This window comes from Rhodamnia argentea, chromosome 1, assembly GCF_020921035.1.
Source record: "Rhodamnia argentea isolate NSW1041297 chromosome 1, ASM2092103v1, whole genome shotgun sequence".
NCBI lineage: Eukaryota > Viridiplantae > Streptophyta > Magnoliopsida > Myrtales > Myrtaceae > Rhodamnia > Rhodamnia argentea.
In genome coordinates this window covers 19,798,986-19,822,248 of record NC_063150.1, presented here as the reverse complement: position 1 = coordinate 19,822,248, position 23,263 = coordinate 19,798,986, and the positions used below count along the sequence as shown (strand labels likewise).

The following is a 23,263-nucleotide window of genomic DNA, read 5'->3' as shown; positions in this document are numbered from 1 at the left end:
TTCGTGAAGAAGAAAGAGAGAGAGAGAGAAGATTCGAGAAGTTTCGTCTCTCGAGTAACTCTTAAGCACGAGATTTTACTTCGAACCTCCTTTGCAACAGCACATTCCTTAGCGAAAAACAATTCGGTTCATAAAAATAAATAAATCAAGGAAAAAATATAAAAAATATATATATTTAAAAGTTAGGGAAATAATTTCTCTTTTTGCTTCTCTTTCGCATTCCTTTTCTTTTTAATTACTATTTAAAAAAACAATTTTTTTTTATTTTTCTTCTTTTTATTTTTCTGTAGTTTAATTTTTTCTATTCTTTTTTTTTTCCTTTTCCCTTATTCTTTGTTTGGCGACTAGAAGCATGCGAGCAAGGCGAGGCGAGGCAAGGACTTTGCTTGAGGCTGGCGAACTCGACCTCACCGGCTTATGGGAGGCGATGTGAGGCCTCGCCGGCCTATGGCGAGGCTAGAGCTCGCATGTGGCCGATCGTTGGCCGTTACTATGGTCTGCGATTGGCCGAAGAAGGGGGGAAAAAGAAAAAAAATCGGAAATTAAAACATAAAATAAAAAATAATATTTATTAAATGAGTGCATAGAGGAAAATCAAATCCGATTCTCCAGAATAGTGATGGAAAACATTTTTCAGGTTATTTTCAAGTTTTAGCCAAATGTCAACAAATATTGTCATTTTCCTGGAAGATGACTTTTTGAAAAATATTTTTCAGAATCATCTCATTTTCTGCAAAACGAATGGAGCCTAAGGTAGTGCATGACAACACTTCTCTGTTCCAGAAGTCATTCTGGCAAGAAGTGAATTTTTCAGCTTCTGCTTTTTAGCGTAAGTAGTTTTTTTTATTTCGCGCCGGTTGATTTCGACAGAGAAATGCGTTTGATAACCGAAACAAATTTTTACTTCTAACAGGAAAATTTGTTTGATAATGGCTTAAAATTTCTATTTCTGAAATAGAAATTCGTTTGAAAATAAGTGCAAATTTCTACTTCGGAGTAACTTCCCAGCACAAAACACTTTTACAAAAACAATTGGGCTTTTTCCCTTTCGTCGATCTTCCAATTCTCGCCAAAATGAAAACGACGCTAGCAACCTACACTCCTCCCCCGGGAAAACAGGCAAAACCCTAAATTTGCTCCATTGAAGATCGTCACTCCTTGAGGACGAAAGACAGCCGTCGGCGGCCATCGGATGCTCGACGACCCTCGCTCCTCCTCTTCGTCGCCACTCTTGCGCAGGCGTTGGACGCTCACCACCGAAGGCCTTCACCTTTCAACGACGGACGACGGTCACCGACTCTAGCAAGAAGCTTGGGGATTTTTGCATCACAACGACTCGTTGAGTCACCATCGAAGCCCTTCATCTCTCGATGATGGATGCTGGCCATTGACTCTAGCAAGAAGCATGGCGATGTTCGCACCACAACGACTCGGTGAGTCACCACCGAAGCCCTTCACCTCTTGACGATGGACGCTGGCCATTGACTCTAGCAAGAAGCCCGGGGATTTTCGCACCACAACGACTCAGTGAGTCACCACTAAAGCCCTTCACCTCTCGACGACGGACGCCGGCCATTGACTCTAGCAAGAAGCCCGGGGATTTTCGCACCACGTAGACTCGGTAAGTTCCCTTGATCGATTGGAATCCCTAAAAATCACCAACCATAGTCCGGTGTTCTATCGTTGTAGGTATTTAGATTTGTAAAGGTTTTGGAAACTTCACGCAAAACCAGTGTGGATTATACGCAAACTGGGAGGTAAAATGTGATTTGTTGGGAGAGTAATTTGGGAAGATCTTACAGAGTGCCAGTGTGCTACAATGCCTGCAATACGCTTGATGTCCGATCTTATGTTTCAATGAAGGAAAAAGAAAAAGTCTTTATGCCAGTGTGCATTGCCATTGATCCTAACTTTAGTGAGAAATCACCTTCCATTGAGGAATATCTTCAAGTAATTTGCGACCGAGAGAGATCCGCTTTAGCTATCTTGTTGAATTACATGTAGATGCTGGTTGTAATGTAACCGACATCTCCTCCACAAAGAGACTCAAAAATGGTGCTTCTGTGATCGGTGAATTACATTTGAAACTTCACATAGTTTCTCGCCGAATGTGTGATGTCAAATGCATGATAGTCATTGGATAACATCAAAATCACGTCCGCTGAACTTTTCAAGTGATTGTATAATCAGAATGGCTTGTGTAAGTTTTGTTCCATCTTAATGAGGTCTAACGATAGTACTTTCACTTAATGCGCCCGATAAATCATGAACTAATATAGTTGGTGTAATAGGATCAACCCGAGAACCATGCTTGAGGGCTATGGATATAGCTTTAGATGGTTACACGATAAAATTAGGGGATGATTATCATTGTTTGACCGTAGCACTAGGAGCTGCATTGTGTAGGGACATCGAACAAGCTGGTTCTATAGAAAAAGGAGTTGGAATTTTATTTACATGCTTCTCTGTTGCCATCGGTGAATTCACATATTTCATTATTTTTCATTTATATAGTATTGATTGTGACCGGTAGGGGTAGAATATATGTTGGTTGTTCGTTCTTAAACGAAGAAATACCGAGGGCAGTGCATTTCTATGCGGGAAGGTTCGAATCGAAGGATTCAAACATGATATCCTCAACCCTCACAGTTCGTAAAAAAATTAATGCTATCTGTTGGGAGCGCACATCAGAAGTCCGATACTTTCGCCAGGGAGATCACCAAGAGGGAGCCCAAGTCCGAGCCCGTCAACATATCTAGTTGGACCCATCTTCACTCAAAAGCTTAAGCCAATGAGTTATAGGCCAACTAAGATATATTAACCGCTCCACACCACATCAATTATTCGATGTGGGACTTATCTAATACAACTCACAAGTGTATCCTAACAATCTCCCCCTCACATGTGAGCTTCAGTATTAGGTTTTGCTTCCCCTTAATCCAAGTATCATTCCACACCAACTTATCTCAACTTGAATCTCCATCAACGCCCATCGAGCCCGCATTGCTACACCACAACGCCTACCGGCCCGGAAACCGCGTTGGCCACCAGATTCCTTCCTTGAGATATTTACCAAGCACCGATATATATTGGGAATGGGCCACCAATCAACCATCGGCTCTGATACCATTTGTTGGAAACGCACAATAGAAGTCCGATACTTTCGCCCGGGAGATCACCAAGAGGGAGCCCAAGTCCGAGCCCGTCAACATATCTAGTTGGACCTATCTTCACTCAAAAGCTTAAGCCAATGAGTTATAGGCCAACTAAGATATATTAACCGCTCCACACCACATCAATTATTCGATGTGGGACTTATCTAATACAACTCACAAGTGTATCCTAACAATCTCCCCCTCACGTGTGAGCTTCAAGATTAGGTTTTGCTCCCCCTTAATCCAAGTATCCTTCCACACCAACTTATCTCAACTTGAATCTCCATCAGCGCCCCAGGAGCCGCCGAGACGTTTTATGTTCGGTTATAGAAGGATTTCTATGGGAAAATTAAATATTTTAGGCTATGTGGGCAATTTTATAATTTGTGCCATGTAGGGTTTCGCTATATATGTTTAGGGCGAAACAGGTCTCTATTATATAGAGAGGGTGTGAGAAAGAGCGGCTGTACACTTTTCTACGTTATTAGTGAAACAGATCTCATCTCCCCGTGGACATAGGTAGGCGTAACATCTCCGTTGCCGAACCACGTAAATTCTTGTGTTGTGCGAATTTCCATTACTTTCTTGCATCGTTGATAGGATCGAATTTAGATATTCGACACTATCCACACTTCTTTCTTGCGGATGGCGGAATCGAAGACGTTGGTTCCCCCAATGGACAAAGATACATATGTGTTTTGCTATTGTGGCACGAAAGCTCCTCTGTGACAGCAAAGACGAAGGAAAACTGGGGAAGACGATACCATGGCTGCCCAAGATACAATCGCAGTAATAAAGGGGAAAGTTGTGGTTTTTTCATTTGGGTAGATGGGGAAATCAGTGAATCGTGTAGTATGTCTAGAAGTTTGCAACGGAACAATGCCAAACAAGAACCAATATCGACTCATGATGAAGACGATGGTTGCTCAATAGTCGCCGAGGTCAAAGCTCTCAAGGCACAATTGAAACAAATGAAGCAAGTAAAACAAGAGTCGGCACACCCGAAGAAAGAAAATTGTAGATTAAAGATAATTGTGGCTGTATTGTTATTGTTTATAGTGATAACACAATTTATGTAGCTGACATAAAGTTAAGGATCACGAACCTATTTTGTATATATATGCTCACTGTTAGTGATTTGAATGAAGGCAATTTTGTTGTCTTGCTATTTGGCAAAGTTTTTCTGTCATTTCTTTGTTTGAAATTTGCTGGTAGATTGATTCGTGTTGAAGAATCTACCCGCAACATTTGGCTTTCTTGAGTTTCAACTCGGCCTACTTGGGTAGAAAGGGGTAACGTTTTTTATGTTGGGAATGGCTGTTAGTGATGTCCTCATAGCAGGTTGTAAGAGAAAAAATGCTCATGGTTTCAGGAAAGAACCATTTTATTGAGTTCCACGAAATACTTGTAAAAGTTTTACTCGCACGAGTAGATCACATCGCGCAAGGAGATGTCCCGCTTGTTCTTGAATACATTAGTTTCAAGAATTGTATTTGACTAGATCTAAGTTTCAATTTGTCTATTGATTTGGGGGCTGAAAGAAATGGGATTTTAAAAAGAGCTAGAATAAATCGAGCCACTCATGAACTAAACCTTAATTGCTTGTGGTGAAACCTGTGCAAAAATAGGGGTTGAGTTTCATCCGCAACTGAAATTTATTAAATGCAATGAAGTGTATTACCTTAATTGTTTGTGGTGAAACCTGTGCAAAAACAAGGGTCCACCGACTCATCAATTAAACCTTAATTGCTTGTGGTGAAACCTGTGCAAGAATATGGAGGAAATTTATCGTAGTTGATCTTAAATGCAATGAAGTGTATTACCACGAATGAAGCAGGAAAAAAAAAATTCTATATCTTAGAATGAAATTTACCTAAAGCTTTCTAAACCAGGCTACAAAATGAATCACGGTGGCATTGGAAACAATGAATTCCTATAGTCTAGCGTAGACATCATATAGCTCCGGACAAAGTGATCAACTAGCGGGTTCATGTCATTCTCATATTGACAATCCGATTTCTCCAGGAAATCATGAAGCTGAAACTACCCGAACCCTTTTCCTCTTTTCTTTTGGACCTACGTCAACCGTACGTTCAAGGGCTTAACAATTAACAGCGATAAATAAATGCACAGACCGAAGAAACTTTCGGTAACCTAAAGTATGACAAGAAGTTGAACGAAAACAAGCCACACATCGGTGCGAAACCGTGAACTGTTGCAATCTCTGCAGCACAATGATCCAGGCTAGGGTAATCTGTGTTCATATAATCGAATCTTCCTCACCACAATCTGCTCTCCCTCAAGGACAATAATGAATCCTAAACATGCCCTCAAAATCGAAACTGAAAAGGGAGTCCAAAAAAATCGTGCGTGGGAAATTTGACACCTGTATACTTGAACAAATCCGATGGTCTTCATCAAAGTCGATATTAAAGAGGAATACATAGCTGAATGAGAAGGTTAGGACTCAAAAACTTTGTGCGACAAGTTCAACAAAGTGTGTACTTTAGAATTACAATGAGTATCTACGTCAAAATGCCTTTCCATTACACAAGAGGAATAGATACACATGACATAGTGTGTACTTTAGAATTACAGTGACCTCGTAATAGATACAAATGACATGAGCTCATTCAAAATGAACTTGCTATTCAAAAGAGTGTATTTCAGTTTTACAATGACTAACGTAACGAAGCACGTGATCACAAGCACCTTGCACACATGAAAACTCCCCCTCACAGTTCAACTCCATTTGTACCCTGTATGAAAAGGGAGAAAACTTTGAAGGAAACAAATAAATTAGTAACACTATATTCAACCTCAAAGAAGATCCGAACATACTCATTAGAAAGAAGTTTGAAAGTCTAACTTGATGCATAGCATTTGTGTTACATGCACGAACTTAACTCAAACAAAACCTTAAGCCACAATAATATGTCGCGGACTCCGCAAAACTATGCACCCGACTCCCTTGGAGGCAAAACCCGTTTGAAGGGGCAAAACTTGTATCTCATTCAACAAGAGCATGTCACAACCGAGCAACCCAAAATCGTGGAATCTCTTCCATACCATGATCCCTCGCTATTTTATTGGCAATACGTTTTCTGAGAATGCTCATCTCGGTTCCCTCCTCGGTCGATATAACATCATTTGTCACCTCATCATGCATAGATTCATTCACATACTCGGGATCTCCATATTCAGAAAAGTTTCTATCTCTCCTATCTTGGTCGCGGATGTAATTATGAATGGCACAACACGCTATGACAATATGTGCTTGCTTCCTAATTGAAAATGGAGGCATACGTCTTAAAATGAAGAAGCGATTCTTCAAAGCCCCGAATAATCTCTCAATGACGTTCCTAAGTGAAGAATGTCTATAGTTAAAAAGCTCTCTTGCATTTGTAGGCCTTGCATTTCGTCTAAAATCATTTATATGATACCGATCACCTTTAAAAGGTGTTAAAAATCCTGATGTTGATGCATAACCAGAATCGACCACATAGTATTTTCCTATAACAAAGTATTCAGACATTTGTCATAATAAGCGATCACAGCAAAATCACAAGGACAAGTACTCATTTATAGCGAACAATTACCTGGAGGAGGTTGTGGAAATTGTAGTGTGGGATCCTCGAGTGCTGCCGTGAGAACCCGACAATCGTTAGCGGATCCTTTCCAACCAGCGTATACAAATGTAAATTTCATGTCAAACGAACACGCGCATAATACATTTTGAGTGGTAGTTCCCTTCCTACATGTAAAACGATTCCGCATTGCAACAGGTACTCTCGCATCAATATGGGTGCCATCAATGGCGCCTATGCACCCCTGTCACAATTATCACGGACTAACATTAAACAAGATTATTAACAACATTAAACCAATGGTGCAAAGAAATGATAAAAATGATACCTTGAAGCAAGGTTTGTGCTTAGGATCCATGAGAATCTCCTGTGGGACAACATCTAAGGGAGGTGGTGCGAAAAGCTCCTTTGCAAGTTTTCGAACCGCTTTTAGAACTAATTGAAAGTACCAACTAATAGTCCGTCCCGAACGTTGAAATCTCTCGGCCAAGACTCTATTGGAACCGCCATGACAGATTATAAATAAGAAAATCCCAAGCTGTTCAGATACTTTAAGATATCGATCGTCGGCCAGCCAACCTCTTGCAATCAACAAACCACATGAGTTAAGAAAAACATGTCTCTCCATTCCAAAAGCTTCATATACTCTATCAGAATGTCCATTAAGAATTTCACTTATCCATTCCGCTCCGGACAAAGCGCCGTCCCTAATACGTTCTCTCGTACGGAGGGCCCTATGCAGCTAATGAAGACATAACCATGCATGCAATATATGATAATATTCCTCATCAAACTCTTCACAACTTGATTCATTTCCTCCAGCTGGAGCTACTTACTAACTCCATCCATATTACCTATAACATGAAAAGCGTCAACACACGAGACCATATCGTAGTCCTAAATGAAACGAGAGTGAGAAATGAAAAACTTTATCTATTGAAAAGTAAAGCAATCTAAATAATAGTCAACGCGTAAATAGGCAATCCAATATCAACTAGAAAACTAGTCACAATATAACCATAGTCACATAAAATTAAAACAAAGCGCAAATGTCTCAAACACATAGGTCTTGTGAAATAAACCACTACGAAATCCATAACATATGCCAACATCTATTTAAATGGAATCAAGAACCGTACGACGCCATTCGGGTTCCGTTAAGGTGAAACCCTCTCTCTAAGCAACATTCATGGAACCATAATTCAAAGCTTTGGCATAAAGAGTAGGTTCCATGTCGGGCATGCTCTTCGGGATGGCAATGAAGGCTCCCATGGAGAAAGGCTGTTCGGGCGGTGGAGCCTGTGAGGTGACAGAGGTATGTGATGATTGAGCCATCTTCATTTGGAGAGATTCTTGAATGGCTTTGCATGTGCTGGCAAAATCATATGAAGTGCTCTTTCTCCTTCTCTTCGAATTTGGAGTCCTATTCAACTTGTGCTTATTAGGAACCGGGACAGCCATCGATTCATTATTCAACCCTTGTCCACTTTGGTGTGCATCATCTAACCCATATTCAGTCTGTGCTTCTTCTGCCCTTACTTCCTTTGGAGTACCTAATGCAACACCACTAGCAAATTCATCCCCAACACCATTGTTACCTTCATCCGATGAAATCGGGTCCCGCACATTTCCCGATGCAAACTCTCCAAGAGCATAGGTATCCCCAAACACCACACAAAGTTGGGGATACAAAGGAAATCCATCCTTTCTAAATGTACCCCGGTCAGGATGCTCCCGCATCATTTTGAAAATGGTATACATCAACAAATGAATTTAAAACAGATTAATTCTTTCATATATATACAAAGCTAGCATGAACACCCAAAAGTGAGGCTATACCTTGATATGATCCTTCCAAATAGTTCCCTCATGCACAATAATCTTGTTGTTGACATTGTCCTATCCAAATCTGGTTTGGTTAATTAGCTTCTTGAAACCGCCATACTGCTTCTTCGGTTTTAATACCCTATTTTTGAACTTGTCCAGAGAATACCGGCACCCCGAATGCTTATTGAATTCGCGCTGAATGTTATTCCACCCTACTTTGTTGAAAGTAGAGGTGGTTCAATTCCCCTTTTTCACCTCATCTACCATCAAGCTTACCAACAATTGCGTCAATGGCTCGGTCCACTTAGCAGTGACCGTTTCTTTTTGGGATGCCATTTAACGTAAACCGATGGAGTGTAACATGAGGCAAATCATTAAAATGAATTAAAACATTCGCCAAATCGAAAATATGAACTCGTTTCCGAGCATTACAGATGTACTTAGTCAAATAACCCATTTTCAGCAAACATAAGTAAATTTCTGCTGCAACAGTAAATGTAAATGCAAAGGTTGTGCATCTCATTACCTTTTGTTCACCTAATGCAATCTTTGCCGAAGGCCTAGATTATATGATCCTACTCCTGTTCAACAAATCAGTTAGAATGTCAAATGGAATGTTATGTAGATAGCAAGCATGAAGCAAGAAGTTGTCTTGTTTCGCGCGAAACATAGTTTCACACGATAAGGGAGCGATGTCTAACAGGGTTTAATCTAAAATTAACTTTTGCCATTCGGCTTTAGCGGTCTTCCCAAGTTAGTTTGTGAATTTGTTATTTGTATAATACTTCCTACAATAGATTTTTGTCTTCTATCCCAGCTACTTGGTGTGATTTAGAAGGAAACCTCATTTAGACTACTTGAAATGTTCAAAACGATGCATGATCACACATATTTTTGGAAAAGAAGGGAAATTTCTATAAAAGATCAAATCCGCGACTTCAAAGTCGAAAATTGCAAAGCTTTGACTCTCCTCCCAAGCATGGCCTTTATTAGAAATACAGTTTATAAATAAATAAAAAAACAGCCCTAAGCAGTTTGAAGAAACTATATGTCATTAGTTTTTTTAATCTCACAAGCTTTACTTTAATGCCCACAGAAATCAAAGACAACTTGCGCACTCGGAGACAACTTGTGCACACATACTTCACGATTCGGATCTTAAATGTGTAGTGGAAGACATCTATGTGAGATCTCAAATACTTCATGTAGAAAACTAAAAAGTATTGATAACCTATTAATACTCAATAAAGCACGAGTACCTATCTAATGCTACTAAAGAGACTCACCTTGAGATGACAATTGTCGGCGGAACCGGTTGAGTGCTGATTCAACGAAGCCGCAGCTTCCTTATAAGCTCATGATGCGGCTCACAATAAGTAGACCACCAGCGTAACTTGTTAGCCTGCATTCAATTTCAAAACTAGCTTTATCTTCCTAACTGAAACATCTATCAAACGAATGCTGCAACCACCCCAACAAAATACCCCCTGATTTGAACTTGTACAACTAAAAAGAACTTGTATTCGATGAGAAGTAAATCCAACCATGACTGAAACATCTACCTAGAGCAGAGGGAAATCAACCCAAAATGAGGAATTTGGAATTACACAGGACCCAAAGATGTGAAAAACTAATCTTTTCTTTTTCGGTTGGCTAGGATAGAAGCGACGAGTAAAACCAATGGTAACCGAGATGATTGAAGCCCAATAGAGAACACGCAACAAAAAATCGACACAAAAGTTGAAACTACCTTCACAAACAACAAAGAACAAAACGCAAAAGAAAATCCCGCACAAAAGTTGAAACCGCCTTCACAAACAACACGGACCAAAACGCAAAAGAAAATCCTGCACAAAAGCCTTCACAAACAATACAGAACAAGTTAAGGCAGAGCATACCCTAACATCGCAGAACTAATTTCATCTCATAGGAGGCAAATCGAAACTGTTGATAGAGTTTTCAGAAGCAACGGTAGAAGCGAAGGCTCTCGAAGGGGGTAATCGGGATGCGTAGCTGCATATGGGTATATCGGCTAGCAATGAATATAGAAGAGGACTGGGATGAGCGAATCGCAATCAGCAGCTCATTGAGGTCGTCGGATCTGCAAATTGAGAGGATATGGCGGAGGCAGAGGCCGAGGCGAAAATGGAGGTCCAGGCGGAGGCGGAAGTGGAGGCAGAGGCGGACGCCGAGGTGGACGCACAGGGACGGGAGCTTACCATCAAGAGAAGCTTTTGGGTGTTGTCCACAAAAAGGGTTTTTACGATGGGATGAATTCCGGTCGAGAATGGAGAAAGGGAGAAGCAATTTTTTTTTACTTCTCAAGATTGAAGGAAAGCGTGATCTGAAGTTAATTTCCACTTTAGAAGGCCAAATTCTTGTCAGAACTAAAAAACATTTGTCAAACGGCTTTCTACTTCTGGTGGGTGTTTACCAAACAAATTTCCCTGCCAGAATGACTTTTGGCAGGGAAATTAAAAAGCAGAAGTGTTATCATGCACTACCTAAGCTTCCAAATTTTTGGACTAAATCAAACTAATTTCTTCCCTGCCACTTTCCTTGCTGAAGTTCTTATGCTGCTCCATGTACTTATTAACTGAAAATTTCTTTGAAGAAGCTGCCTTCTATATGCCGACTGATCAGCCCTGCCATGGATGAGAAGAGATAACACCACGTAGAGCAAATTGAATCAAGGCCAATTCCTCTGATCTTGCAATTGGCCACACCCAGTTTCCATCATTGATTGCATATGCTACTTTAGATTGCAACGAAAACCCTGAATCACAAACCGTCTAGCGGAAAAATTTTCTGGCATGCCAGGGATCGAATCATAAGAAGATGCTTTTGCCATCACAAACAGCACATTGGAATTAGGGGGTCTGTATCTCTGCCCTGATTTTAAGAAAGCTTCCTCTAAATATAGGAGGAAGAACTAGGGGAAAGAATTTGCCAAAAGCTCTTCTATTTTGAGCAGAAGCATCCCACCAAGGAGCAGTATCCGTAAGCAACAGCCGTTTGTGCTTCATGATGACAGCTTTGTTTACATTGGCAAATCTGCTTAATCGCAAACCTCCTTCAAGCAAAGGACGAGGGATGCAGTCTCGATGAGCTTGTGCTCAAGGAGCTCAGTCCTGAGACTCGACTCGAGCTCACCAGGGTCCTCAACGAGGCAGAGGAGCTCGGAGATGTCTGTTGGCCAGGTCTGGACCTGGGCAGAGGACTTTTGGCATATCTGGTTTTCATTTGAATTTGTTTTTCCCATGACAAGAAAACTACTCTCAGATCAATTCGTGGGAAACTTGATTGACATTACACCACCTTGATTCAAAAGCATTTAGTGGAAAGAAACATCGATTATCATGCTTGTTCTTAAGCGCTCGACAACGATAATACTTAGAGATTGAAATCCATGAGAGTTTGGCATTTTGAATTGTGCAGACAGCAACAAGGAGCAAGAATTGTAAATTGGGTTTCCCACAGATGCGAAGCCCATCGCTCATATCGGATGGGAAGGCCCCTCCGCCAATGCCCCGAGTGTTGGGTATGGTCGTTGCTAAACCTCCTGTTTCGCCACCTCCATCTTTCTGGGCGTCACGGAGTTGGATGGTCTGATGATCAAGCTCAAGAATATGCGAAGCATGATCATGCAATTATTTAGAGATTTTAACTTATGGAGACTCAACTGCATGATGCATTCTAATGATGTCCCCAGAGCCAGCTCCCATTTCACATGGAATTGCTTCTTGAAGACTTATTGATACAAAACAAAGATGCTCCAACTACTAAGGACGACTTGAAAGAAGCAGCATTGAGTTGAGATCACTTTTGTGATGTCATCGTCAGAATAACCGTTTCCCTAAGCATGATCATGAAAATAAGCATAGGGCGGCTGCTAATTCGGCGCATGCTAATGCAGCCGAGCAAGTTCCATTCGACCCCGCAACTCACGTTGCAGCTGGTTGATCCTCTGGGAGAGACCACAGACCCTCCCGAATGACCCAAGGATATTCATTTGTTAACACATTTGGCACAGAAGGTGTAATCTTGTTCTGTACGTTCAAACTTCTTGTTGCAACGGATATGGAGCAAAGTGGGCAGCAAAGCCAGTACTCGCTCTTATGAAACATGAAGGACAGCATAGAACTCACTGAGACGGCTACTATCTACCGGCTTTGGCTCACCTCATAGCTCACCTTCCAAGCGGGCCTCTGGTGCAACGAAGCATGTAAGGCAGCACAACACTGCAAATCAGCTGCATCCGTTGATGCACCCATCTCAAGAATCATCACGCTTCACCCGACATTCCCAAGGAAACCAGAATCCGTGACTTAGGGTAGAGTTGACCTAACATGATGCTGCCTTGGTGTTTAAGCAATCACAGAGGAGGAAATAAAAAGGGTTTATCTGGTGGGGGGTCAACGAGAACATTGAGATCTCAAGGCAAAGTCCTTCGATTGATGCATCCTTATTGGGACTAAGAAGATTCAGAGTCAACATTTGCAATTCCTATCAACAAGTCAGGCAGGTAAACTAGCAAACCTATTCTTCATGAAAAAAGACATAATGAAGTAACTTGGTGCAAGTAATGTAAGGTTTCAACTTTAAAAGAGTTGATTTCTTATAGATCGCTGTTTGCAGGCCAGTGAATACAGGCGGTAACGGACCGTGTTCCTGCAAAACTCGTCGTCTTGTCATTATTGTCGTTACACTTCTTTCTAAATAACAACTACGTGCATTCAGATACAAGAAAGCCATCATGTGCTCAAACATTTGCTCGCACAAATTGATTCCAGAAATCACGAAACAACTACTAAATGAAAATGAGACCACCCACTTAGTTTTCTCAGGTGCTGTTAATCAAAGTAGAAGTTTTCCAGAGTGCCACCTACGGAAAGTTTTACTGTCATCCTAGCCAAGTCTTGAAGAATGACATGGAGGGTGGGTCGACCGTGGATCCCATAATCAGCTAGTCTTTTTCCATCTTCGAGACAATTGCCTCCAAAAAAAGAGCAGCAGACTATGTTCATCGATTTGCTCCTTGTCCTGAATCAATGCTTTGATATGCTAAACAGTTGAATTTCCCCTAGCTTTCAGGGCCACTGTCTTGGAGATCTTGAGTATAGATTCATCTATGGCATCAAAAAAGTGTATGGGGTGGTTTCCATAGATGACGACAAACTGAAAATCAAATCAACATCCGCATTATAAACAAAATCCAAATAAGATGCCGGTTTCAACAAGGAGCTTTCACCAAAACGATGGTTCTTTTCCACTAAATTGTCTAGTTTTCTCTAGTTTTTGCCTCCTTCGGCTGACCCAGTTCAGAAAACAGGGGAAAAAAATAGCGTCTACTCACTTTTCGTCAAATGCAAGAATCTCGAAGCCAACAAGAGAGAGAGAGAGAGAGACTCTTCTTAATCTGAACTTGGAGGCAGTGAGGGTGGAAGTCGAGAAGGCGAAGCAGCATGTACATCTTTGAGCGCAACCATGAAATCTTCATGACCGTTCCTAATCAGAAGCTCCTTCAACTTCTCGCGTGCATAAGAAGGAAGCTGTGCTGCACGTTCGTCGAAAGAGTTGTGACCCGGGTGACGCTCGAAGAAACCATTGTAAGAACCTTGAGCGTCGGACAACCGAGAACTATAGACGGTGACGATCGTCATGGATCAACTCGGAGTCTCACAAGACGTGGCAGTGGAATTCAGACTGCTTTCATTGAAGAAGAACATGCGTCAGATTCTGGGAGGCATGTTGACTCTATGGGTCGAGATCAAATGATTCGCTGCAAGCAGATGGAGAGCGCTTCCTGGATAAGAAACGATGATGCATTGTGCAGAACTGGGGATTGTTTCTCTCAAGAGTTCACTAGTTTTCTGCACAATAATTATATCTCACAAACATCTGAGACGTGTCCACATTTCTCCCAGTTTCTGGCAATCTTGAACAGCATGACAGCCGATTCAAATGCGTTGCTACTTATTTGACAGTTCTGCTCATCCTAAAGCTCAGGTCTTGTTGGTTCTGTGACGGCAAGTACAAGATTGCGAAGCAGAAAGAATGGAGAAGACCGCCATAACCATTAAAGCAGAAGCTGCTTTCATGCCACTTATAGAAGCGGTACACAAGAAGATTCTACATATTATCACCACATCAATACCCAAGCAAGGGTATACATGCACATGTAATCTCAAGTTCCTTCAATTCCAACAGCAGATATGTTGAGGTCGATGTCTTGTATTTTGTTATCCAAGAGATTATGAGGCGGTTGCGAAAGGCCCCTGACGACTGGACAGCACGAGATCCGGGGGGCCGCCTCGGCCGGGGTCGCACGGGCAGCGCTCCCGGGCCGCCAGAGGCGTTTTATGTTCAGTCATAGAAGGCGTGAGAAAGAGTGGTTGTACACTTTTCTACGGTAATAGTGAAACGGATCTCATCTCCCCATTGACGTAGGTAGGTGGAACATCTCCCCTGCTGAACCACGTAAATTCTTGTATTGTGCGAATTTTCATTACTTTCTTGTATTGTTGAGAGGATCGAATTTAGATGTTCGACAAGGTACACATCTAGGAAATGCCTAACTCTAGTACCATTTCATCATGAGATCAACCTGCAGTAAGGCGTCACCAAGGGAGAAGAACCGACATGTTGTACTAATTTTCGTGACAAAACACAAACCTCCTGCCCCCCTCCTCTTTTTTTGTCAAGAGGGAATTTGGAACAAGCGGTAGTTTGTTCTTGAGTGGAGTCAGAGGGAGATGGTTCGAGCATTGCATGCTTTTGGCCGGTCTTAAGCATGCAAGATGGCAGCGTATCCACTTGTTCCACATCGGAAGCTTGTTTGCAAGGACTGTTGCTTCCATTTCCCTTGGAACTGGGGTGCCAGTTGGATCATATTTCAACAAGAAGTTAAGAACTTTCTAAGGTCCAAAAGTTCGCCATACAAAAGCTTGTGATATTCTCTGTGTCACAGTCGATGTCTCAATTCCATAAACACTTGGAGACCGACTAATTAATTGGCCGCCTAGTCCATCACCCATAAATATAAGTCAAATCTCCTAACCATTCGAGATCGTTAATCAGAGTGAAACATAAATGGAGAAACAAAGAAGAACGAGAAACAAGAGACAGGTGAAAGCTGCTAGCGGTCTTATATGAAAGATAAACAAAAGAGGAATGGAAATAGAATATGCAATTTCAGACTATTCATACAAGAACTTGCCATGTTGTGTTTCAAGAAAACTTGGCTTTAAGTAACTTAGCATGCTCAAGAAGTTTCTTAGCAAGGATTTTCACAGGACCACACAAGACATGGTCACCAAGTAAAACAGGAATGACATAAGAGCAATCACAGCAATAATCGGGTAAAAGACATGGTCGGTTATCCATTGTCATTATGTCCAGCAGAACCAGACAGTCATCCATTTGTTTGTGGTTATGTTCTCCACAGTTCAGTAAATTTGCGTACCTGACAATTCTACCAAAGAAATATTCATAAAACAAGAAGAATGTAGAGAATACAGTATGACATGCCCCGAGCACAAGGAAAGTGAAAGCCTGATTATCTGCCTCAATATAAATCTCTTTGAGCTTCCTTAAATCTGCCAGTTCCTTCACAGCCTTAAGCGTGGTGATAATGTTCCCAGCATTTTCCTTCGATGCTTCCCGCTTCCCACATACCTCTATTTGTTCATCGGATCCATTGCTAGAAGGATCACAATTCTCCTTTAAATCCAGTGCTAGGTCATTAGGTGCCCGGCTTTTGGTCACCTGGAGTTCTGCCACTTTCATCTCTTTTGTCTGGGTTGAAAGCAACAGATTTTTGGTTTGTCATATGGATTTTGTGTTCGCCTCCAAGAGGATTTGATTGCCAACTGCAGAATCATGTGTACTCTTCAAAATCTCTTTAGTAAGAGTCTTCCCAAGGGGGTCTTCTTTAATCATCATGATGGCAGTTGTTTAGGGATCAACATTCTCTGACCCTCTTTTCTCTATTAGTGGTGCTCCAATGTGTTGGGAAAGCTCCCTATAGTTCCCGCACAGTGTGAATATATTTTGGATCCTTAACCATCAGAAGAGGCTGCATCTTTCACGTTCAATGATTCCACTGTATCGCTCGCAAGTTCTTGGAGAAAAGTTATTGAGCACTTCTTTCTCTACTTCTTCGTTCGAAGCCTCTTCATGTCCCTCTACCTCCTCCTCCTCCTCCTTCCTTGGAAACTGTGCTCAAGCTGGGTTTATCGCAGAACATCGGCCCATAAACATAGTATGCAGCTACCTCATTTGAAGCGCTTGTATTTGAATAATTGGGAAGGTCTGAGAGATTACTGCTTCTGTCAAACCGGTTGACTCTGTTGTCCACATAGCAGTCTTGATCACCCATGCCCAAATCCATCGATTTCACCAATCCATGGTCCTCATCCGCATATGTTCCCAGCAACCTCTTAGCAAAGCCTCAGAGCTTGTGCTTCGTTGCGCTCTTTTTCTCAGAGCTTGTTCTCCATTTGCAGTTTGCAGGTGAACTGGTCCACTGCTACGATCCTCTAGAAATTTCCTCACTCGAGGAACTCTTCAGCATGAGATTTTGCTACAAACCTCCCTAGCAACAGCACATCCCATGAATAATTGATTTCTGGATTGAAGACAGGCCTAACACAAACCACAAGGGTCATTTATTCTGTCCTTTGTTGAGATTTTGTTCAATAGACCGAGCTAACACATGAAACTAAGCTTTGGAATGTATCGAGTAAATCATACTGCCAATTTCCTTGCTGAAGTAGCATGGGCAGCTAACTGAGAATTTCTTCAAAGAAGCTGCCTTCCAAACACCCGCCAGCCATGGATGAGAAGAGACCACAGCACAGAGCAAATTGAATCAGGGCCAAATCCTCTGATCTTGCAATTGGCCACACACAGTTTCCATCATTAACTACACATGCTACTTCGTCTTACAATGAAAGCCCTGAATCATAAACCGTCGAGCGGAAAAATGTTCGATTATACCGGGGATGAAATCATAAGAAGATGCATTCACCGTCACAAACAGCTTATTGAACAAGGGGCTTTGTCTCTGTCCTGAGTTTAAGAAGCTTCCTCCAAATATAAGAGGAAGGAATTTGCCAATAGTTCTTGTATTTTGAACAGAAGCAATCACTAAAAAAAAAAAAAAAACGGATTTAGCCACGAAAATTAGCGACGGAAAAAATTTGTGGCAAATTTGCGACGCATTTTGCGACGCATTGAGTTTTTGTTGCAAATTTGCGACGAAAATAGCGACAACGAAATTTCATTGCTAATTTGTGACGAAATTTTTTTTTCGTCACAAATTTAGCGACAAAAACTCAATTTCGTCACAGATTTAGCGACGAAAACTAAATTCGTCGCAAATTTAGCGACGAAAACTCGATTCCTCGCAAATTTAGCGACCAAAACTACATTTCATCGCAAAATGTGCAACGAATATTATTTTCTTCGCAAATTTTGTGACGAATAATATTGTCGTCGCAAATTGTGCGACGAAAATTGAATTTTGTCGTAACATGCGCTCGGTTATTTTGCGACAAAATTTAGTTTTCGTTGCAAAATTTCCCACGAATTAATGTTCGTCGCAAATGTAGCGACCAAATGGAATTTCGTCGCTAAATTTGCAAGGTATACTAAAGTTTGTCGCAAAATTTGCCACGAAAACTAAATTTCGTCGCAAAATTTGCAACGAAAAATAAATTTTGTCGCAAAATTTGTGATGAAAACTAAGTTTTGTCGCAATTGGGGTCGATTGTTTTGCGACGAAAACATGTTTTTGTCGCTAAAAATCATCTCTAAACTTCACCAACACTTTTGCGTGGCAAATTTCAATATTTCGTGGCTAAATTCGTGGCTGATTAAAGTTTCCCTTTTAAAATCTTGTGACCTTCTCTCTCACCCCACTCTTGTCTGTCTCTCTCCAGTTCGCACTTTTGTTGTTTGACCGCTCTCTCCTCTCTTCATTTTGCCTTCTGTCTTCTCGCTTCTCCATTTTCATTTGTGACTTATGGTAATCATAGAATATATTATTGTTTATTTCATCATTTTCTTCTATCAAATGCTACAAGCTTCATGAATCTTAAGTAATTTTTGTTTGTCTTTTTTTAGATACGCGTCTATTTGAAGATCTCGCAATCCAAGCGAATGTTGCGATTTTCATCAAATTGAGCACTTTCTCCTACAAACTATTCGATCGAATACTTGGGTAAGCCTTGTTGACATTGCAACTTTTTTTTTTGTATTAAATTGCGAAGTAATGTTGAGCTCATAAGTTAACGTGTACGTGTAGTAACGCAAGATTAGCGATAATATTTGTGACATTTTTGCGAAAAAAGGTTCATATAGGGTTGCGGACTTGCAGTGAATTTCGTCTTTTGTAGGTTCCGGATGAAGTCCGCGAATTTGCGACGAAAAGGGCACGTTCGTCGCAAAATTTGCCACGAAAACTGAATTTTGTCACAAACTACGCTTTGTTGTTTTGTGACGAAAATTGTATGTTGTTGCAAAATGTTTTTTTTTTTTTGCCTTTTTTTTCAATTTGAAAGTAGTTGTTTCGTGGCTAAGTGTATTTTAACTTTTACAATTTGACGATTTTAATTAAGAATATTAAATAGTAGATATGGTATTTTAATATTTTAAGAGATTTTTTAATTTTTATACGTACACAATGCAAAGAGAGAGGGCTTGGATGTATAATAAGAACTTACCTGGACGTCGAGGATTGACCGATGAGTTTCGTATCGGGTTGGAACAGTTTTTGGAGTTTGCTAGTGGTAAATTTGAGTTGATGGATGGAAATAAGTTAAGGTGTCCATGTAAAAGGTGCGGTAATAATAAATTTCATGCGTGTGACAAAGTTAGAGAACATCTTTGTAGATTTGGGTTCACTCCGAACTATTATAATTGGACTTGCCATGGTGAACAATTTATATCCGATGAAGGATATGGAACAAGTGACCAATTTTCAGTTAGGGAGGAATGTAGCTATTATAATCAATTGAACCCATATCAGAGGATAGTGATTGATGCACTGGGTCAGAATTTCATTTGAGAATCGAACCATGGGAGTACTAGTTTTGCTTCTACATTTGAACAAGTGGGTAATAGCTATGCATCACAAATGGAAGAGGCAGGAGCAACGGGTTTTGATGAGAATGTGTACAATGAAACTTTTACATCTAATCGGTTTTATGAAGTGTTGAAAGCAGCAGATGAACCTTTATGGGCAGGTTGTGACAACCACACTAGGTTATCGGTGACAGCAAGACTGTTAAATATCAAGGCAGAGCATAATGTGTTCGAGAATTGCTTCAACTCTTTTGTTGATGTAATGCGGGAAGCAATGCCTCGCAATAATATCATGCCAGGTAATTTTTATGACATGAAGAAGCTAATGGATGACTTAGGTCTTCTAGTGGTAAGGATTGATGTATGTAGTACGGGTTGTATGTTATATTGGGGGGATGATGAAAATGCCGAATCTTGCAAATTCTGTGGCCAATCGAGGTACAAGATTAGCGGGAGGCGGGGTCATTATCAGAAGTGTAGACCATATAAGCAATTGTTTTATCTGCCCTTAATCCCCGGATTGCAAAGGCTTTATGTGTCTAAAGCCACCGCTGAACACAAGAATTGACATGCAAATCATGAAACCGAGAAGGGTTTGATGTGTCATCCTTCAGATGCAGAGGCATGAAAACATTTTGATAGAACACATCCCGAGTTTGCGATGGAGCCTCGAAACATCAAGTTAGGTCTCTGTGCTGATGGATTTGCCCCATTTGGGAAATCAGGAAAAAGTTATTCATGTTGGCCAGTTATCCTAACTCCGTGCAATCCGCTACCTGGTATGTGCATGAAGACACCTTATATGTTTTTGACGTTGATCGTGCCCGGCCCGCAAAATCCAAAAAAATTGATAGATGTTTATATGCAACCATTGATTGCGGAGTTACGACAACTGTGGGATGAAGGTGTTCTTATATATGATGTTTCTACTGATCAAACATTTGTAATGAATGATGCACTTCTTTGGACGATAAATGACTTTCTAGCTTATAGGATGCTATCTGGATGGAGTACAATTGGGATCTTAGGATGTCCGATATGTATGGAGAGATCAGAGTCATTCAGATTAAAACATGGTAAGAAGGCCAGTTATTTTGATTGTCACAGACAATTTTTGCCGATAAATCATACATTCCGAAGGAATAAAAAAGAGTTCATCAAGAACAGGATTGAAAGAACACCCCCACCATTGAGGTTGATCGGTGATCAAATTTGGGAGCGAGTGTATGACTTTCCGATTGTTGTTGAAAACCCTATGGCACGACTATTGCGTACGGAAGCGCACATAAGTGGACTAAGCGAAGTATATTTTGGGATTTACCATATTGGAAAACCCATCTTATTCGTCATAATCTTGACGTCATGCACATAGAAAAGAATGTTTTCGATAACGTCATCAATACTCTGATGGATGTCACTGGAAAGACGAAAGACAACTTGAATGCAAGAAAAGATATGAGAGTTATTTGTGATTGGCCAGCACTAGAAGTGGATGCAAGCGGTAGGAGACCAAAACCAAAAGTAATTTACACATTGGACGGGGAGCAGAAAAGGGTTATTTGTCAATGGTTGAAATCAGTACGATTTCCCGATGGGTACGCTTCAAACATCAAGAGATGTGTTGATTTAAATGAATGCAAGTTGACAGGTCCGAAAGAGCCATGATTGCCACATATTTATGAAAAGACTAATTCCAATAGCTTTCAAGGAACTTCTCCCAAACTTTGTATGGGGCGCCATCACAGAGTTAAGTAATTTTCTTCATGATATTTGCTCAACAAGATTAAAAGTATCACACATGGAGAAGTTGGAGGGAGATATTCCAATCATTCTTTGCAATTTAGAAAGGATATTCCCTCTATCGTTCTTTGATTCAATGGAGCATCTTTTAGTTCACTTGCCTTTTGAGGCTAAAGTTGTAGGTCCCGTCCAATTTCGCTCGATGTATCCATTTGAGAGGTAAAATATATTTTTTAATAAATTTGAAATTGCTTTATTACTTATTATGTTCTAATGAACTTTTCCCTATTGCAACTAGGTTCTTATATCATTTGAAAAGAAAAGCGAAGAACAAGGCATGTGTTGAAGCTTCAATTTGTAATGCATATATTATGGAAGAAGTGACAACATTTGCATCATACTATTTTGAGCCGCACGTGCAGTGCAAGAGGCGGAGAGCGGGAAGAAATGATGAGGGGCCCATTGATCCCAATTGCAAATCATTCTCTATTTTCAATTATCTTGGTCGACCAAGCGGCGCATGTAAGTCTCGTTACTTAACAGACGAAGAATAGCGGGCAACCCATACATATATTTTGCTGAACTGTCCGGAAGTGGAGCCATACTTCGAGTAAGTGTACTTTTGCAAATATATTTATTATGTGTCAAGCATTCACTAATATATATATATATATATGGTATTTATTAATAGGATTTTTCGAACTTCAATGTATGGACTACCACCAAATGAGTTCGATTGTTTATGCAATAAACAATTTGCAGCATGGTTCAAAATACATGTAAGTTGCCTATGGACTAAAAGCAAGTTATTAATATTTTATAAATCAGTAATTCAAAAAATATTATTAACTTTGCGTGTGTGACTTCAGGTTCACAAGACACATGATTAAGTCGAAGAGCAAGGATTGTTGTATCATCTATCATGGGGTCAAAAAAGAATGGTACGAACTTGGCTAGCATATTTCATAAACGGGTACAATTTTCACACTAGAGAATACGGAATGGGAAAAGCCACAATGAATAGTGGTGTGTGTTTTCGGTTATCTAACGGTGGCAGTGCGAAAGATGATTTTTATGGCTTGTTGGATGAAATCATAGAGATAGAGTACCCTGGACCATTAATGCGGGTTGTGTTATTTAAGTGCACATGGTTCGACCCCGTCAGAGGAATGAAGGTGCATACGAAATTTAATTTGGTTGAAATAAATCACAAGAAAAAGTATATGAAATATGAACCATTTGTCTTGGCACAACAAGCAATTCAAGTATATTATGCATCATATCCTAGTTTGAAACGTGACAAAGTTGATTGGTGGGCTGTATGTCAAACCAAAGCACGAAGAAAAATCGAGGAACACTAGAAGGATACAGCGTATCAACAAGAGGAAGTTTGTAACACGGTTGAAGTTGAAGAATATAACATTCCGACTTTACGAGATCCATGCGGAGCTGTCATAGATGTGGATCCAAATGAAATTCGCGAATCAAATGTAGAAGGTGTTGAAGAAGTTGATTTTGAGACAGAGGTTGAATATGATAGTCTTGAAGAAGATGAAGATGAAGATGAAGACAAAGATGAAGATGAAGATGAAGATAAAGACGAAGATGAAGACGAAGATTAGGATTTTTGACACTTTCACTAATAGGACATTCGTCGGTCAATTTGATGATTTTGCATTGGATAGGACATTCGCCGCACATTTGTGACGACTTTATGTTGTTGTTGTTAAATATGTCTTAAATTTTATGTATTTGGTCCGGTTTATCACTTGACTCGACATATATATATTTTTTGAGTAAAGGACCCGATATATTTTTGTGTGGCCCAAAAGTGGAGAAAAATTGAGATTTAGTTCGCTTGCTCTG

General features: G+C 40.5%; 1 protein-coding gene and 2 pseudogenes across 3 annotated transcripts in view; 2 read left to right on the top strand and 1 right to left on the bottom strand.

Annotated features, from left to right (window-relative positions):
- LOC115753955 (peroxisomal membrane protein PMP22) overlaps positions 1-23,263 on the top strand; it is a 491,710-nt gene that overhangs the window by 336,381 nt on the left and 132,066 nt on the right. The window lies entirely within an intron of this gene.
- Positions 1-23,263, bottom strand: part of LOC115733029 — a 40,910-nt pseudogene that overhangs the window by 3,547 nt on the left and 14,100 nt on the right.
- LOC125314628 lies at positions 9,656-13,047 on the top strand (annotated as a pseudogene).